Here is a 13,735-nt window from a genome sequence, read left to right as displayed (position 1 = left end):
GACTATTGAGCGGGACAATCCTCCAGTTCGAAGATTTCAGGGACATGTCCTCCTAATCCCCGAGTGCTTATTATAGCTATATTAAAAATACAAACTTTAGCCTCTCCTGCGAAAAATCCCGTGATTGTATTTAAAAAATCAAGTCAGGAAAACCGAATGTATACTACTTTTTAAGTAGTGCATAATGAATAGTGTTGCCACGAGACGAGACATTTCTCGTGTCTCATCTCGTAAACGAGACGAGACAGAACCCTTTTAGACGAGACACGAGACGAGATGGGACGTCTCGTGAAATGTCTCGTTTCGTCTCGTGTCTCGAAAATGAAAACGCTGGCGGGAATGGCCAAGATTGAAATTGCCAGTGGTCATATAGATTGCAAAAGGAAGATCCCCTTTGTGAGAAAACATGTTGAAAAGCATTCATAGAAAAGTGTCCTCTGTCTATTGAATGAAACAATCGTGATACATGAGCTTCCAGGAATATCATCCTTAATCTCTTGTCCCAAATACCTCTTGCTGTAAACTGAGGAATTCTCATTTTTTTTATTTCTGGCTGGAATGATAACAAACAAAACAAAGGCAGGGAAGATTTTTACAAGGTCAAGAAACCGAACTACCACCACCATATATTCAATTTGAAAACTGGGTAAGGTCTACACCAGAGCCCTGCACGGGCCGGGCGTGCCCGGTTCGGCCCGGTGCCCGGCCCGTTTCAAGTAATATCAAACTGGACCGGACCCTAACCGGGCCGGGCACATATCGGCCCGGATACTCTGGAAAACGGTTCGGAAACTAATGTTGTCAGCCTATTTGGTTTTTTAATGTACTCCACTACCTCTATTTTTGCCGTGTTTGTACGGTCTTACTGTCAGCCTATGTTAATCGTAATGTGTTTGGGAAACTGACTCTTTATTCAAGACTGCGATGTACTGGTAATACTATTACTATTACTACTTCTACTACTACTATTACTACTTCTACTATTACTACTACGACCACGGCTAATACTACTGCAAGTGCTACTACTTCGCGTCAGAGTTGACATGTCTGGTGGTACCGAATTTACCTTCTAAGTACAGAATAAAATGGAGAAATGCTAGTTATTATGGCCGGTCTGCGTAGAATGAGAACTGATGCTTGATCTACGAGGGACAACAGTGGCTCAGTAGAAAAAACACTTACATCTGGTGCTAGAGGTCGTCGGATCAATCCCTGCTCATGCTATGAGCTTTGTGGTGGACAAACGTGTGCGTGGGAGTTTCTGGGGTGGTCCCGCTTCCTCCCACTGTTTTCTTTCCACCAATTCATCCCATCATCGTCCATACAGCCTGAGCCATAGTTACCTAAAGAACGTATGATAAAGTCAAGTACTTGACCTAGTAAGTAGAATTTGGTACGCTACCATTGGACCACGGAGGCCAAAACCATGAACTGGCGTGCTCATAAGATCAGTGCAATTTGTAGTAATGTTCAGTTAGCAAGGCAAATATCGAACGGTGTTACATGTTCATGTATTGTTTATAGTATGATGCTACAAATATAACAAAATATAATGATCAAAAAATCACAAAATCGCGAGGGTCGATTAGGTGTTCCTGGAACGGTGGCTCAGTGGTTGAGCGTTCACCTCTGGTGTATGGGGTCCCTGGTTTGATCCGAGCTCTCGCCAAGTGAACTTTGTGGTGGACAAACATCGTGTGGGGGGTTCGCGGCGTTCTCCTGTTTCTTTCCACTTTATTTATTCCACTATTTCATTTATTTCTCATCATTATCGTCTCCTTTAGGCTAGTTGGCATAACTTGGAACCACCTACCAAGAAGAATAAACTAATGGATTGGGAAGATAGACATTCAGTCTCTGGTGAATTTGATGATGAAGTAGACATCTACCTGAACATGTCATCATGTGTAAGAAAACTAGATATACTGCAGTAGGAAGCAACAAGAACAAACATTACCAAAATTGTGTAAATTAGCGCGTCAGTATCTCGTCATCCCTGCTTCTAGTGCGTCTACTGAAAGAGCTTTTAGTACTCAGGAACGGAGAAATGCACTAAAGCCTGAGACTGTTGACTCTGTTTCCGTGCTATTCGATGCGTACAAGGACATACAGTAAAGCGATGTTCATTTTGCACTATTGGTTTCTTAGGAAACCTTATATTTTCATTTTCTTAATATCAACTATCCCTTCTATTATATGTGATGTTAAGAGGCATTTTTGATAGCTGATATCTATACATTTTTCATTCAGGGGACATTTGAGGTATTTTTCGTTCAACAATGATATGTGTGGATTTTGTTTTGATTTACTGCCTCGCATTCAGTCATATAGCTCTGTCATTTTCTTATTACGAACCGTTCCAGGAACACTTCATCGATCCTGGGGTCTGGGTGATTTATTTGATCTTTGTTTTTTGTTATTATTATTGTAGCATTGAATTATAAAGAATACAGGAACATGTACTATAATTTGGAATTTGCCGTGCTAATTGATCATCTCAGGACCTCCAAAACCATGAATTCAACACTAGTATCGATCATTTTGGATCATTTTGAATATATATCCGCCTCCAAGTTGCGGGGATGCATTTGGATTTAAAGTGCATCGGAAGTGTTACTGTTCATTTCACCGACTCTAAAAACTATGGATTCGACACTAATATCGGTCATTTTCGATCATTTTTATATATCTCTCCGCCTCCAAGCTGCGGAGATGAATTTGGATGTAAACGGCATCGGAAGTGTTACTGTTCATCAAAGCAACCCCAAAAACGATGTATTCGACTATAATATCGGTCACACACACACACACACACACACACATATATATATATATATATATATATATATATATATATATATATATATATATATATATATACATAGATATATATATATACCCCTCTCCTCTGTCCCCAGGTCACGGCGCTTAATTTGGGTTTAAACGGCATTAGAAGCGTCACTGCTCATCTCAGCAACTCCAAAAACTATAGATTCAACACTAATATCAGTAATTTTCGATCATTTTTTAATATATCACCCCCTTCCCCCTCTCTAAAGTTTCGGCGTTGAATTTGGATTTAAACTGCATCGGAAATGTTACTGTTCATCTCAGTGGCCCTGAAAACTATGGATTCACACTAATATCATTTATTTTCCAACATTTTAATATACCTCCCCCTACCTCAATTTGCGAGGACAAATTTAAATTTTTTAAACACCATCAAAAGTGTCACTGTTCACCTCAGTGACCTCGAAAACTATGGATTCACACTAATATGGATTATTTTTCATCATTTTTATATACTCCCTCAATTTGCGGGAGTAAATTTGAATTTAAACGGCATCGAAAGTGTAACTGTTCACCTCAGCGACCCCAAAAACTATGGATTCACACTAATATCAATTATTTTGCATCATTTTTATGTACCTACCTCAATTTGCGGGAGTAAATTTGAATTTAAACGGCATCGAAAGTGTAACTGTTCATCTCAGCAACCGCAAAAACTATGGATTCGACACTTATAGCGGTCATTTTCGATCATTTTATACATCTTCCTCTCCTTCCCCCAAGTTGCAGTGTTGAATTAGAATTTAAGCCTTCATCGGAGATGTCAGTGTTCATCTCAGCAACCTCGAAAACTATGGGTTCGACACTAAGATCGATAATTTTTAATATATATCCGCACTTCCTTCCTCCAAGTTGCACCTTCAAAGTGAAATGATAAAACCATCTCAGGCACGAACCTCATCTATGTTGAAAGTTTTTGTCGAGATCAGTCTGGTGGTTCAAGTGTTGTTAAGTTACAAATATAGTTACTTTCATATATATATATATATATATATATATATATATATATATATATATATATATATAGTTCTTTCATTTCTAGTCTAGTTAGTTACATTCTAGTATACTTTCATTTATATATATGTTTATAAAAAACTCAGCTATTGCTTCTGCACTATTTCAATGGTTCTTTAATACATCCCTTCCTCAACCATGGTTGCGGAATTGATTAAATGTTCTTGTATTAAATAAATGTATTTTAAATATATATTTCTCATTAATTTCAATTAAGTTGCTTTTCAAAGATCCTCTAAAATTTCAGTGACGCACTATGGGCTATAAGCCATTAACTTCTATGGCCACCCTGCTACAAACTACAGACTTAAATATTCGATAAAGCATTTTAGTACTAAGTAGTTGCCACAATACCAATATGAACGTATTTAATTCCAACGGTAACATCTATGTTAGTGACACTAAAATTATTATTAATAATGATAACGAGTAAGGGTTTAGGATGTTTCGGTGTAGGACGTTTCGGTGTAGGATGTTTCGGTGAAGGACGCTACGGTGTAAGGACGGTTCGGTGTAAAGATGCTTGCTGTAAAGGACGTTTCGGTGTATAGCCTAATATTTGATTGCATTAATCATATGCTTGTAATGAACAGGCATGAAGTGTCATAGTGTAGCCACTCTGGAATAGTGTAAACTGATTAACATTGTTATTGAGTCTCATTGTTATTGAGACAGGATGATAATACAACACCAATCCATTCGCAACAATAATTTCTATTCAGAGATGTCCATAGGCGAGTTTTATAGAATAATAATCTAATTTACTGCAAAATATTCAGCATTATTTCTAAATTGAAATAAATATATTGTACAAAGTTCCTGAGACACAGTAATAATATATACAAACTGAATAATACCTCAAAGGAATTTTTGGCGTGGGAGACCCGGGTTCGATTTCCGGTGAGAGCTCATGTGGTTCGGATTCCACGTTAATCAGTATGTGGACGTCTCATATAGCCTCGCTGCTGAACGGGACGTTAACCTCACTCAACTAAGAATCTAAAATTGTACACAATTCCTTTTAAGACTGTAATCACATCGTCAGATTTGTAATTTTCACAAACGTTGTTCAGTCTCTTCGTAACATCGGCGTATTTTTTCTTTGTTCTGACTTTATATCCGCCAATTAACTTATTTTTTCCATTTGAACAGCACTAACAAGGAGACTTACGGAAGTGTAATTTACTGATTTGAATGAAACTTTGTATACTTGTAGAATATCAAAAAATAATCGTCACTTTTTTTTTAATTTTATTTTTGGCAATGGTGCGGGTTTAAGGGTAGAAATCACTCTTTGAACGTTAGAGGTGGCCTCCAAGCATAAAGAGAAAGCAATCATTAAAATAGAAGATTAAATTATACGACCAGCTTACTGTCAAGGAGGTTTTAGGACAGGTGATTCAGAACCTGACGTTGAAATTACAAAATTCAAATTGGCGGATCCAATATGATGATTACAATTACAAATAGTCTTCTGGTTTGAAATGTTCTGCAGTTAGCCAAGAACAATTATAATTGGCAGGGGCTACTGCGAGAAGGTGCAGACTGATTTGAAACCCCTTTTTGTACTTATTTTAACAGGACGTTTGATTAAATCTATAGCCAAAAAGTTAGAAGCCAATGCCAATGCATTTGTCGCGAATGTGAAGCAACACATATTTGAAAATTAAATATTTATAACTCTGATCAATAGGTTTAATTTTTAAATGCAGACGGGACGTACTCTAGTGTTTACAGGGACACAAACAGTAGAAAGTGTGGTACAGTCAGTAAATTCTATGACTCGTAGCTACATCATACAGCCTTTAATTTCTGCAAATAGTGTTTTGTTATCACCAATTTTAATTGTTTTGTAGGAAAACAATGGAACATTTGGTCTTATAGTCCAACACAACCTCTTTAAATTTGAAGATATCCTTGTAAAAGCATCAAATCCGGAAAAATTAACATCAAGTCTTGTGAGATCATGGTTCCAAGAAATTTTTCTTCAACCGTCTAATGCAAAGTCCATTTTGTTATTAGTTTCGTGGAGTGGTCACAATTCAACTTTGACCTATTTTAAGAACAAAAGAGTAACTCATAATAGAAACAATTTCTGCAGGAACAACTGGTAGGATTCAGCCTCTTGTTGTGTTCTTTAGGCCGTTAAAAATTTTCTTGAGACATTTTTCTGACACTGTCCTTCTCTACAACTATAACATGAATTAACATCTCCGTAATAATATAATTAACACAGACAAAGGATATATCCTTTGTCTGTGATAATTAAGATCTCATCACTGATTCATAATCAGTTTTCTTTTCCTAGATTTGCTAATCTTATTGGGTATGCATGATATAAAAGCGGTTATTGGAAGAAAAAACACCTGTGTTTGAAAATTTTCTTTCAAAGATTGTGCAGCATTTTGCGATTTGTGCACAGTTATTGCCGTAATAAGGTGTGTGTGGTGTACACAATGTTTATGCATCACACACTTTTTTACTATATATCATTACCGTAAAACGTTTTCCCAATCAATTAATAATTATAACATTTGAGGATATAAGAAGTTCTGACATAGAGTGAAGCGAGGGGACTCACTATAAATAAGTAACCCTTGCCAATTACAGAAACATTTAATTTTTATTTTATTTATTAATTTATATATTCTACTTCGTGAATTTATTTCTCCCTAACGAATAATTTTCATTTTGAAGAGTGGACGTTTCGGTGTAAACATTAGAACTTTTACACCGAACCAGCCTCACACCTAAACGTCCTTACACCGAGCATTCCGTACACCGAAACGCCCTGTACCAAAACGTCCTACACCGAAACAGCCGTATCCCAGGAGTAGTTAATTACGAGTATGACAATTATTTACTACAGAAAGACTTCTGTACAAGAAATATGTGTGTAAAAATAATTTACTTCAAAACAACACAAGGAAAGCAAAATTTATGACGTACACAACTAAAACACAATATTATGTTACTAATATGAAGTCAATGGTGTGGAAATAGAGAAAAACAGACATTATGAAAGATCTGGGAATCAAATTTGGTAGAAAGTTAAAATTTTGTCAACATAGAAATATATCATGGAAGGAGTAAGAAAGGACAATAGGTTTCATTTATTTATTTATTTATTATTTCAGAACGATACAATATGTATTTATACAAATAACTTGTAAGAACTAAGGCTCTGTAATATGAAACAGTATATCTAAAACTTTGACTAACAGATTGACAGTATTCTTCTTACGGATGCGATGGTAGCGCCACAAGAGATTTTTAGGACTTCTGCACTTTAGGACTTCTGCAGTTTAGGACTTCTGCACTTTAGGGCTTCTGCCTTTTAGGACTTCTGCCTCGGTATGATTTTTAGGACTTCTGCCGTTTAGGACTTCTGCGTTTTAGGACGTCTGCCGTTTAGGACTTGTGCCTTTTAGGACTTCTGCCTTTTAGGACTTCTGACACTTAGGACTTGTGCCGCGAAATAATTTTTAGGACTTGTGCATTTTAGGTCTAATGCCGTTTAGGACTTCTGCCTTTTAGGACTTCTGCCGTTTAGAACTTCTGCCGCGTCCCCCATGGTTTCGGCCTCCGTGGTCGAATGGTAGCGGAACAAATTCTAATTAGTAGGTTAAGGACTTGACTTTCTCATATGTTCTTTAGGCAATTACGGCTCAAGACGTATGGATGATGATGGATGAATTGATGGAATGAAGACAGTGGACGAAAACGGGCTAATCCAAAAACTCCCACGCTCACGATGTTTGTCCACCACAAAGCTCACATAACACGAGGAGGAATCGATCCGACGACCTCTATCACCAGATGTGAATGCTTTACCTACTGAGCCACCATTGCCCCTCGTCAAGCATCTGTTCGCATTCTACGCAGACTGGCCATAATAACTAGTATTTCTTCGATTTTTTCTCTACTTATATTGTAAAGTATGTACCACCAGACATGTCAACTCTGACGCGAAGTCGTAGCAGTTGTAGTAGTAGAAGTAGTAGTAGTAGTAGTAGTAGTAATAGTTGTAATTGTATTACTATTATTATTATTATTATTATTATTAATAATAATAGCAGTAGCAGTAGTAGTAATAATAAGAGTAGTAGAAGTACAGACAGTATTTTACACTCCTGAATAAAGAGTTAATTTCCCAAACACATTACGATTAACACAGGCTGCCAACATTAGTTTCCGATCCGTCTTTCACAGTGTTCGGGCCCGGAATGTGCCCGGTCCGGTTAGAGCCCGGCTCGAGATTCGGACCGGTCCGGTTTGAGCCGGGCACATAATTCAGATCCATCCGGGCCGGGCCGAGCCCTCTTCGGGCCTGGATTTGCAGGACTCTGGTCTACACTCATCACAGGCTGTAGTTGAAAGTTCTGGCTGAGGTGGCGGAAGAGAACAGACTACACTTGTTTGGTGGCGGTATTCTTTTTGCTAAATGAACCAAAAACGGCAATTGAAGTACGTCATCTTGCAACTAAAATTTTGTGTTCTCTCTCTCTCTCTCACACACACACACACACACACACACAAACTTATATAGAAACACACTTTTACCATTTTACCAATCGCTCGCTTACAGCAGTCATGTTGTAAAATCCACTTCTTCGTTTGGAAGCCGGGCGAAGGACAAAGAAAGCGAAGATATTGTCGACGAATCCTTCAAATTGTTTGCTTTCAGCAAATTTATGGTACTTACAATAGCACTGGAGGTGAAGAGGTCTTACAGGGTGGCCTTCCTTTTGTTACGCGAAAATATTTGATCTGACCAGAGTGAGAAAGTGCCCTCTGCTTCCATGTTGAGAGGAGGGGAATACCTCCCTTTCCTAGTTAATAATATCCATTAGGACCTGAATTATCTTCAAAAATGGTTTCTTACAGGCGCATAAAACCTTTCGAATTTGATAAATGTAAAGAACATTTCGTATAATATTCATGGAACTCTGTTGAAAGCAGAAAATATCATGAGACTGATCAAAATTCGAACATTGAAGAACATAATTAACAGAAAAGAAATAGGATACCCAAACCATATTTTTAAACCTGCTATAAAATGTATATCCTGTATTTTTACTAATTCCTTACTCCCATGAAAGTAACCTGGCGAGGATATTCTCTCCAAATTTTTCAGACTGAAATCCTTTTATCCCATACGATTTTGCCCCCTGACACAATACGGAAAAACAAATGCTGTTAAAATCCATTCGCATAAACCTTCCGGGGCCTTCAAGCCGATGGTCTATCGCCGCAGACCGCTCGACTTAGTATGAAAATGTGCGTTGTATGATTACGAATAGATCACGAAAAGATAAGAAACTAATCCAAAATGGCCACCCAAAAATCATTTTATTTAGACCACTAGCTAATCTGGCTGTCATGAGTTTCTTACACAAACGGGGCAACCACCATATAGGGGCACACACCCCGCGGGTATGGGAACAGATTTGTACCATGGAGGTGTAGACTGGCCCCAAGTATTCTTTCCTCTGATGTGTCGTTCAGCTCCCATTGCTATGGCACTTTAAGTAGAGCTTTCTGTGCAGTAACCTATAAAATTTCAATCAAATACTTTCCATTACTCAATAAAATTATTTGGTTGCAAGCTTTTTTAAAAAAAAAATAATTGCAACAAATCTAAACATGCTAAAATGGAAAGTAGTCTTTGGATTGGTATGGGTTAACACTGTGAAACCTAAAGGCTGGAATATATTAAATCAAAGTGTACACACATCTCTCTCTCTCTCTTTATATATATATATATATATATATATATATATATATATATATATATATAGACAAACAAGACGAGACGGGACAGAACCTCTCGAGACGGGACGAGCACATTTTTTCGAGACGAGACATGCTTTGCACGGGACGAGACGAGACTTCAAGCTGTCTCGTCTCGTCTCGTCTCGTCTTGTGGCAACACTAATAATGAATAGGTGGCTACTTATGAAGGTTTGTCTTCTAAGTCGGATAATCCAATGGAAATATGTCATCCATCTTCCATCAGTTCCTTACGGCCTGTGATCGTCTCATCACTACTTCATTTTGTCTGCAGTTGATATCGATTTCAAGCTGATTATACCTTTCATAAGTAGCTACCTACGATGTTCTCACTAGCGTACATTAGTTTTTTCTAACCTGAATTCTTTTCAAAAAGATACAGTTGTCAACGAATTTATAACAATGTGTATTTCATTATGTCTTACAAATACAAACTTATGAAAACATAGACTTCACCGTTGTATTTCTAGTAGACCTAAACTTCTAGCCCAGTTTGATGTATTACATGACCCCCTTCCTATTTTTTTTAAAAAAAAGTCGAGCGAGATACAAGATGGTCGACTTCAAGATCACGACCATGGTAAGCACACCCTCAAATAGATGTCTACTTCCTCCCGGTGTCGATTAATGTGTTTTTGTTTTTCATCCCTTTACCCGTTTTACAAATAAAATGAAATTTCAAACTTGAAACACATTGTTATGGCTTATTCTGATAAATCCAGTTTTTGGCCACTGCGGCCGTCTTTATGGACGGAAGCATTACGCTCGTTTCTTGATATTCCACACTTCTCTGCCAAGTTCGATCAAGAAACAAGATTTCGACATCGATAGGTTTACTTGTGAAGGAAGGAAACTATGAAATGCTGATACTGAACCTTCTTGAAAAATTGCGAGGTACAAGAGTGAAATATGTATTTTAAAATTTATTCACTGTCTACATTTCCTTTTGAGTTATTTCTCTGAAAAATTAGCTGCTAAAGCAATGAGCAAAGTGAGCGTTTTCATCAGAACATTTTGCAGATGAAAAAATGTTAGAAAGGGAAATAGGTATAACCACTAGACCAGCAGGGAGAGCGCAATATATATATATATCTATATCTATCTATCTATCTATATATGTGTGTGTGTATGTATAGGCTCTACAGACCTTGGTGCAAGTTAGTTGTAAACCTGGGGCCCCGTAAAATGTTCCCAATGGGATCCCGCATTACCTAAGGCCGGCCCTGCCTTTAACCTGCACAGCATAATCGTAGGACGTAAACTCACATATTTCATTTTTCATTTCATTTCCTATCAAGATCCTGAAAGTTATACATTTTGTCATATGTGTTGTACGGGTTGCCTAAATTCAAACTGAGAGACAAGGAGAATAAACCAAGAGATAGATGCAAATCCATGTTTGTTTTGTTGTTGAATTTCGCTTACATCTAATTCTCGTTTCGAAAACACTTTTTTCTGAGATTCCGATGTATTATCAGAACATAACATAGATTCAGTTTGGCCATGAGATTAACTTTATTTATAATGTTAATAGAAGTTAATTAATTACGGAATGTATTCTTTCTATAGTGTTATATCCTAGGATTTAGGAATTAGATTGCTGGGCTTTCGGCGTCTATGGCCATGTTAACCCGTAATGTATAAGGGATGAGGTCCATCAGCGATCATACTATGATAAGAAAGGGAAAGAAGGAAGTGAACTGAGACCTATATGTTAGGTACCATCCCGGCACTTATCTGGAGTGTTTGAAGAAAACCTCCTCAAGATGGCTGGCCTGAAACAGCTTGTACAATTTTCCGACCAAGTATCCTCACCAGGAATCGAACCCGGGACAGTTCTTACCAAAGATGAGAGCGTTAACTACTACGCTACGCGCGGACCTCAATAGCTATTTTTATATATTTTTAAGACCTCAATAGCTATTTTGTATTTATATGGATAGACTTGTTTCGCCTAACCTCGTACGTAAAATTATCTTCAGTTCCAAAGAACGTTACTAATGCATATTAGATTATGCATAAATTTCTAAATGATAATTTTGTTAGATCAGTTATTGCTAACTATATTGAACTTTCACTAAAACTTTGTCGTCGTTGGAAAATACTCTACTACCGCTACAAACAATTCGTTCTAACTAGAGAAACCACTGCGTCCACCGATTTTCCCTTTCCTTTCCTATCAAAAGATCGATTGTATCCTTGCTTATTCAACTTCTCGTAGTTTTTCTACAAAATTCGGTAATTAAATTTTTCTGTCGTGTTATAATTAGGAAAGAAAGGTGAAATGGAACTGTTAATTGTTCATTAAAGTTGAAATGTTCAAATAGACTATTTCCCAAGCAGAAAAACCGTGGAAATATTTTTTCTTTTAAAAAGTTTCCTCCAAACCCTTGAATCAATAATTCCATATGAAAAACGCAGAAGGACCAACGTAAAATATAGCCCACAGTAACACATAGGGCATTTGCTAGTTAAAATATATAAACATAAAAATTAGAAAATGTTAACTATGCATCTGATCGATAAACAGACTCGAATAGCAGATATTCCCTTTCGCATGCTTTAATACGTGTAAAATTATACAAAAGGGGATGATTATACTATTCATAAAACCAGATGAGAATGCTCGAAGAGCATTGCCAGAACAGACTTAAAAATAATTATTTATTCTTCTTTTTAAGTTCATTCTGGAATAATTATTGAATCAATAACTAATGAGGCAATAATTATTGGGACAAAAGCTAATGATGCAATAATTATTGGGACAATAACTAATGACGCAATAATGATTGGGACAATAACTAATGACACAATAATTATTGAATCAATAACTAATGACACAATAATTATTGGGACAATAACTAATGACACAACAATTATTGGGACAATAACTAATGACACAACAATTATTGGGACAATAACTAATGACACAATAATTATTGGGACAATAACTAATGACACAGTAATTATTGGGACAATAACTAATGACAATAATTATTGGGACAATAACTAATGACACAGTAATTATTGGGACAATAACTAATGACACAATAATTATTGGGACAATAACTAATGACACAATAATTATTGGGACAATAACTGGTATTGGTATTGAATCAATATTAGTATTCATCAACACCAATATAATCTCTCTATGATATACGATTCCGAGAAATTGCTCCTTAAATCTCGAGAAATCGGAACATGTTTGGCCAATATCTCGGGAACTGTAAAAGTGACGCGAAAAATTCCATCACTTCTTTCAGATAGTTTTTGATGCTGCATCGAATGCAAGGCTCAAAATTGAAAAATTCGCAAATAACAAAGAGACACACACAGAGACATATAGAATTCAGTAACGAACATTTTAAGTTAGTTGAGTATCAACCAACTTGTATAGTAACTGAGGCGTATAGATAGTTTTCTTCAAGGGAGATGTGTGTTACAGAATTTTCATTCCCTACTTAAATAGTCACAAGTGTCCTCGGTGCGTCAATTTTTAATAGGGATGGCCACAAAGATTCGGTTCCGGCGGAACCGGTTCCGCGAGGAACTGGTTCTCGGAGAACCGGTTCAAGAACCGGTTCCGGACCTGGATCTAAAATCCGGTTCCAGAACCGGATCTTAGAAGCCTGTTTTAGACCTGGATCCGAAAACCCGGTTCCAGAACCGGATCTTAGGAAACGGTTCCAGAACTGGATCTTGGGAACCGGTTCCAGACCTGGATCCGAAGAACCTGTTCCAGACCTGGATCCGAAAAAACAGTTCCGGAACCGGATCTTCTAGAACCGGATCCGTTCAGACCCGAAAACCGGTTCGACGAGGAACCGGTTCTGGCCATCCCTAATTTTTAATATCTCTCCTTTCCTATCAACTGTTACTGAAATGAAATTTTTCAGTTGAACGTATCACGATTATGTCCTTCAGGCTGAGAGAGAGGACAATTAAAGAAAATGAATAATGAGAAAGTGGTATTAAACGGGAGTATTCTGAGAAAACCCATGAAGACAACGTTGCTCACTACAAACTTACTTTGCCAGGGATCGAAGCAGTCAACTGTTTCTGGAAACTTGAAACG

At 37.2% G+C, this 13,735-nt stretch overlaps 1 protein-coding gene and 1 long non-coding RNA gene across 2 annotated transcripts in view; one reads left to right on the top strand and one right to left on the bottom strand.

Moving 5' to 3' along the window:
- The window catches only part of LOC145680996 (uncharacterized), a 1,339,336-nt gene that overhangs the window by 1,086,019 nt on the left and 239,582 nt on the right, over positions 1–13,735 (top strand). The window lies entirely within an intron of this gene.
- LOC145680997 (uncharacterized) overlaps positions 1–13,735 on the bottom strand; it is a 597,524-nt gene that overhangs the window by 388,864 nt on the left and 194,925 nt on the right. The gene's annotated exons all lie outside the window — the stretch shown is intronic.

This window comes from Thermobia domestica, chromosome 3 (genome assembly GCF_964235325.1).
Source record: "Thermobia domestica chromosome 3, izTheDome1.hap1.1, whole genome shotgun sequence".
Classification (NCBI taxonomy): domain Eukaryota; kingdom Metazoa; phylum Arthropoda; class Insecta; order Zygentoma; family Lepismatidae; genus Thermobia; species Thermobia domestica.
This window is presented reverse-complemented; position numbering and strand designations above follow the sequence as displayed.